This window comes from Arachis ipaensis, chromosome B09, assembly GCF_000816755.2.
Source record: "Arachis ipaensis cultivar K30076 chromosome B09, Araip1.1, whole genome shotgun sequence".
Taxonomy (NCBI): domain Eukaryota; kingdom Viridiplantae; phylum Streptophyta; class Magnoliopsida; order Fabales; family Fabaceae; genus Arachis; species Arachis ipaensis.
In genome coordinates, this window is record NC_029793.2 from 70,926,212 (window position 1) to 70,933,158 (window position 6,947).

Here is a 6,947-nt window from a genome sequence, read left to right on the forward strand (position 1 = left end):
CAAAGATTAATGAGAAAAGTGATTGCCAATAACACTCTCAAAAAGCCATCAATGCCCACGTTAGAGAGTCACGTTAACCAAGTTAACGTGAACTCTAACGTGGAGAAAAGAAGTTGATCCAACGTTAGTGACACTCAACATTGTCACTAACGTTGGCAATCACTCATAAGTGGCCACATTAGAAGCCACGTTAACCTAGTTAACGTGGCCTCTAACGTTAAGGGGGAGGGAGAGAAGCCAACGTTAGTGACACTCAACATTGTCACTAACGTTGGCACTTACTCATAAGTAGCCACATTAGAAGCCACGTTAACCTAGTTAACGTGGCCTCTAACGTTAAGGGGGAGGGAGAGAAGCCAACGTTAGTGACACTCAACATTGTCACTAACGTTGGCACTTACTCATAAGTAGCCACATTAGAAGCCACGTTAACCTAGTTAACGTGAGCTTTAACGTGAAGCAAGAAGGAGCACACTGGAACGTTAGTGACAATGTTGAGTGTTACTAACGTTCTCGAAGATTGACAAGGCAACGTTAAAAGCCACGTTAACCTAGTTAACGTGGGTTTTAACGTAAGGCAAAAGGGGTGCATTGGAACGTTAGTGACAATGTTAAGTGTCACTAACGTTCCCGAACTTGGACTTTCACTAAATGATTAACACTCCTTACGCCCTGAGCTTAAGTCTCTGCCCACTCCGCACTTTCTCTCTGCAAGTAAAGCCAAGCCCAAATAAAGAAAGGAACTGCTTCAAACTCAAGATCCAAAGGCCCAAGACTTGAAGAGTGAACTAGAAGCTGAGAAGAGTAGTATATATAGGAGTAGCTTTGAATTGTAAAATAGTTCTGGAGGCTGAAGAACCACTCTCTGTACTTTACTTTCTTTGCAATTTCTAGTTTATGATGTATTCTCCATCTTTGTTTTCATTTTCAAGAGCTATGAACAACTGAACCCCTTTCATTGGGTTAGGGAGCTCTGTTGTAATTTGATGGATCAATACTAATTTTCATTGTTCTTCTTCTATCTTTCCTCTTGATTTTACTTGAAAGCTTTCGATCTTCATCCAATTGAGGAGTTATCTTGGAAGAGAAGCTATTCAAACTTGGATCTCTTTTGAACCTTGGAAGAGGAATGAAGAGATCAAGCTAGAAATGCTTTCTCATGCTGGACCAAATTGGGTTTGGATGGGTATGTGACTGTAACCCTCTCAATACTTGGTTTGGGAAATGCATGGGGGATAATCAGTGACCATACTTCATCTCTTCTCATGAGCAATTGACCAAGGAATTGGCTATTGATCAAGATTTGAGAGATTGAATTGCAAGGAATTGTAATTCAATCACTTAAGATTGCCAAGGAGATCAATGAGTGCATTGATTGAGGAAGAGATGAAAATGAACTTGATCCGGAGAATTGCAACATCTCCTAAGCCCAATGAACTCCCTATCTCTAATCTCACCCATTCTCTTTAATTTCTACGATTTACTTTTATGAGCAAATCCCCCATTCCCATTTACAATTCTGCAATTTATTTTCAGTCATTTACTTCCAGTCCTTTAGTTCTAGCATTTACTTTTCTGTTATTTACATTTCCACCATTTTATTTTCTGCAACTTTCAACCCAAATTCTGGATTCGCTCAACTAGAACATTCTTCTAATTAAAGTTGCTTGATCAATCAATCCCTGTGGGATTCGACCTCACTCTATTGTGAGTTTTTACTTGACGACAACTTCGGTACACTTGCCGAAGGGAGATTTGTTGAGAGACAAGTTTTCCGTGCATCAAACCCCCTTGCATCTTCATAGCCAATAATTAAACACTTCATTGCAATTCCTTATGAGACGACCCGAGGTTTAAATATTCGGTTAATTTTCATTGGGGTTTGTACTTGTGACAACCAATAATTTTGCATGTGAGGATTCTTTGTTGGTTTAGAACTATACTTGCAACGAGATTTTATTTGTGAAATTCTAAACCGTACAAGAATTCGAACATCACTGAGCTGGCAGAGGTGGCGCTGAGGTGGCACGTAACCGAGGCCAGGTGGCATGGAGCATTCCGTAAGAGGACATATAAGTCCCTAGAGACAAAAATGACGCCGTTTCGTCTCCTCCTCCAATCTTTCAAATTCGTGTTCCCTAATCCCTCGTCTGCACAGAAACGGCGAAGTGGGTGTTGTGGGGAGTGGGGGTAGAAAGGAAATTCTTCCTTCCATGGAATCTGAAGGGGTATCATCAAGCTGGCGAAGAGGTGGAGGTCAGGTCGGCTCGAGCTCGCGTCCTAACGAGAAGGACGGCAAACATGGCGTCTCACCAAAGTGCTTCTGTGGAGAAAACGCAGTCCTTTTCATGTCGAAGACGCGAAGCAATCCCGATAGATTGTTTCTGGGCTGTCCCTTTTACAAGGTATGGTAACAAAATGTGATGCACGTGTGGTTGAAGATGTGTTAGGGTTACTAGTTTTTAGGTCTTGAATTATGTGGGTTGATTTGCTGTAGGCAAGACAACCCTATTGCAAATTTTTTTTATGGCTTGATGAGCACATTGCTGGACTTGGATTGATAGAAACAAAGTATATGGGAGAGAAGGAATTTGTGGATGTAGAAGATTATCACAGGCAGCAGGACATGGAAATGAGGATCAGTTGCTTGGAGAAAAGGATATTAGCTCTAGAGATGAAAAGAAAGCCAATAAGATGGTGTATCTGTGTCATTGTCATTGTGTTGATTTTTGCTGTTCTAAGTTGTAAGATTTGATAAAGGAATGAAAAAGTGTGTTGTATTGTTGCAGCAATTATCAAAATTTTGTGTCATTTATATGAATGATTGTATTGCCCTGTACGTGTCGTGTAAGATGTGGACGAAATTAAAGTTGGTTCCCTAATAGATAACATACCATTGCATTAGTGATCAAAAAACTGGTTTAGTTAACATCCATGTTCATCTGACCCACAAAGGGTGTTCAAAAAGTATGGGACAAAAAGCTAAATTGTATGTACTACTTGTCAACAACCATTACATAGACAAAAAGTTATCACAAAAAGCACTTAATGACAGTAGTCTTCATTATTTCAAGTCCTTTATTTTTGGAGAAGTTGGCAAATTCGGGAGTGGAGCTTCTTGATTCGGAGCTGCATATGGGATGGTAGATGGAGTTGGCTACTGGATGCATCCTGGAAATATGCATGTAAGATGTGAACAGAATAGTATTATTAAGACAGATTAGTCCCTAAGCATAATAGTACTAATACAGAATAGTCCCTAGTCATAGCAGTAATAAGCGATAGTAGTCCTTAATTATTTCCATACTAAGACAGATTAACCCCTAACCAAAATAGTATTAATACAAAATAGTCCCTATAATACAAGATTCCACTGTAGGGTTCTTACCTCTGAACCTGGAGCAGATTGTGACAGTGGAAGCACAATCAGTGACTGGGAGGAGGGAGCTACTTTCTTCCTAGGGCGCTGGTGCACGGAATTGTGATCACACTTTTCACAACTACGATACAACAAACCAGCAAGTGCACTGGGTCGTCCAAGTAATACCTTACGTGAGTAAGGGTCGATCCCACGGAGATTGCCGGCTTGAAGCAAGCTATGGTTATCTTGTAAATCTTAGTCAGGAGATTCATGATAAAAATGATTTTGTTTATGAAAAGTAAATAACATGAAATGAATGATACTTGTTATTCAGTAATGAGGAACAGGTTGAGGTTTCGGAGATGCTTTGTCATCTGAATCTCTACTTTTCTACTGTCTTCTTCTCCAAACACACATGGCTTCCTTCCATGGCAAGCTGTATGTTGGTGGATCACCGTTGTCAATGGCTACCATCCATCCTCTCAGTGAAAATGGTCTAGGTACGGTTTCTGTATGGCTAATCAACTGTCGAATCTCTCGTCTCGGATGAAAAATACCAGGCACAGCTACTGCACGGCTAATCATCTGTCGGTTCTCACTTGTGTCGGAATAGGATCTCTCTATCCTTTTGCACACTGTCACTGCACCCAACATTCGTGAGTTTGAAGCTCGTCACAGTCATCCCATCCCAGATCCTACTCAAAATACCACAGACAAGGTTTAGACTTTCTGGATCTCAGGAATGCTGCCAATTGGTTCTAGCTTCTACTACGAAGGTTCTAATCTCAAGGATTTGAATGCTCTGTTGTCAGGAGAGTCAAGTCAAATCCGTGGATCAGAGACCCAAGAGATACACACTCAAGCTATCGCCCAATGACTACGTTGAGCTCAGATAGAATGGGAGTGGTTGTCAAGCACGCGTTCATAAAGTTGAGAATGATGATTAGTGTCACGGATCATCATATCCTTTATATTGAAGTACGAGTGAGTATCTTAGAAAAGAATCAAGCGTGATCGAAAAAAAACAGTAGTAATTACATTAATCCATTGAAACACAGCAGAGCTCCTCACCCCTACCTATGGGGTTTAGAGACTCATGCCATAGAAGATACAATACGAGATGTAAAAGGTCATAAGTTTCCAAATGAATCTCTAAAAGTAGTTTTTATACTAAACTAGTAACTTAGATTTACAGAAAATGAGTAACTAAGTGCAGATAGTGCAGAAATCCACTTCCGGGGCCCACTTGGTGAGTGTTTGGGCTGAGCTTTGAAGCTTTCACGTGCATAGGCCATTTCTAGAGTTAAATGCCAGCTTGGATGCCAGTTCGGGCGTTTAACTCCAGTTCTGGCATTTTACGCCAGAAAAGGGTCTCTAGCTGAAGTTGAACGCTAGTTTGGGCCATCAAATCTCAGGCAAAGTATGGACTATTATATATTACTCGAAAGCCCAAGATGTCTACTTTCCAACACAATTGAGAGCGCGCCAATTGGGCTTCTGCAGCTCCAGAAAATCCACTTCGAGTGCAGGACGGTCAGAATCCTACAGCATCTGGAGTCCTTTCTCAGCCTCTGAATCAGACTTTTGCTCAGGTCTCTCAATTTCAGTCAGAAAATACCTGAAATTACAGAAAAATACACAAACTCATAGTAAAGTCTAGAAATGTGATTTTTGCATAAAAACTAATTAAAATATAATAAAAAGTAACTAAAACATACTAAAAACTACCTAAAAATAATGCCAAAAAGCGTATAAATTATCCGCTCATCACAACACCAAACTTAAATTGTTGCTTGTCCCCAAGCAACTAAAAACAAAATAGGATATAAAAAAGAGAAAATACAATAAATTTCAAAATATCAATGAAGCTTAGTTTCAATTAGATGAGCGGGACTAGTAGCATTTTGCTTGTGAATAGTTTTGGCATCTCACTTTATCCTTTGAAGTTCAAAATGATTGGCATCCATAGGAACTCAGAATTCAGATAGTGTTATTGATTCTCCTAGTTTAGTATGTTGATTCTTGAACACAGCTACTTTATGAGTCTTGGGCGTGGCCCTAAGCATCTTGTTTTCCAGTATTACCACCGGATACATAAATGCCACAGACACATAACTGGGTGAACCTTTTCAGATTGTGACTCAGCTTTGCTAGAGTCCCCAGTTAGAGGTGCCCAGAGTTCTTAAGCACACTCTTTTTGCTTTGGATCATGACTTTAACCACTCAGTCTCAAGTTTTTCACTTGGATCTTCATGACACAAGCACATGGTTAAGGACAGCTTGATTTAGCCGCTTAGGCCAGGATTTTATTCCTTTGGGCCCTCCTATCCATTAATGCTCAAAGGCGTAGATCCTTTTTTACCCTTGCCTTTTAGTTTAAAGGGTTATTGGCTTTTTCTGCTTGCTTTTTTTTCTTTTTTCTTTTTTTTTTTTTCGCAAGCTTTGTGTTTTTCACTGCTTTTTCTTGCTTCAAGAATCAATTTTATGATTTTTCATATTATCAATAACATTTCTCTTTTTTCATTATTCTTTCAAGAGCCAACAATTTTAACATTCATAAAATCCACTATAAAAAATATGCACTGTTCAAGCATTCATTCAGAAAACAAAAAGTATTGCCACTACATGAAAATAATTAAACTATTTTCAAGATAGAATTCAAAATTCATGTACTTCTTTTTCTTTTTCAGAAAATAGTTTTTATTTAAGAATGGTGAAAGATTCATGGAACATTTATAGCTTTAAGACATAGACACTAAACACTAATGATCATGTAATGAAGACACAAACATAGTCAAAATATAAAGTATAAAAACCAAAAATAGAAAAGAAAAAAAATAAGGAGATTAAAGAACGGGTCCACCTTAGTGATGGTGGCTTCTTCTTCCTCTTGAAGAACCAATGGAGTTCTTGAGCTCCTCTATGTCTCTTCTTTGCCTTTGTTGCTCCTCTCTCATGGCCTTTTGGTCCTCTCTGATTTCATGGAGGATGATAGAGTGCTCTTGGTGCTCCATTCTTAGTTGCTCCATGTTGGAACTCAATTCTCCTAAAGAGGTGTTGAGTTGCTCCCAATAATTATGTGGAGGGAAATGCATCCCTTGAGGAATCTCAGGGATTTCTTGATGAGGGACTTCCTCATGCTCTTGTTGAGGTCCATGAGTGGGTTCTCTTGTTTGCTCCATCCTCCTTTTAGTGATGGGCTTGTCCTCTTCAATGAGGATGTCTTCCTCTATGACAATTCTGGCTGAATTGCATAGGTAACAGATGAGATGAGGAAAGGTTAACCTTGCCAAAGTGGAGGGCTTATCAGCCACCTTGTATAGTTCTAGAGGTATGATCTCATGAACTTCCACTTCCTCTCCAATCATGATACTATGGATCTTGATAGCCCGATCCACAGTTACTTCGGACCGGTTGCTAGTAGGAATGATAGAGCATTGGATTAACTCCAACCATCCTCTAGCCACGGGTTTGAGGTCAGGCCTTCTCAATTGAACTGGCTTACCTTTTGAGTCTCTCTTCCATTGTGCTCCTTCCACACAAATGTCTGTGAGGACTTGGTCCAACCTTTGATCAAAGTTGACCC

At 39.7% G+C, this 6,947-nt stretch overlaps 1 long non-coding RNA gene across 1 annotated transcript; it reads right to left on the minus strand.

Moving 5' to 3' along the window:
- On the minus strand, positions 2,096-6,745 carry LOC110267000. The gene is made up of 3 exons (XR_002354282.1): positions 6,735-6,745; positions 3,932-3,938; positions 2,096-2,280 (listed from the first exon to the last, which is right to left on the minus strand). It is a non-coding gene; the product is annotated as an uncharacterized LOC110267000 (long non-coding RNA).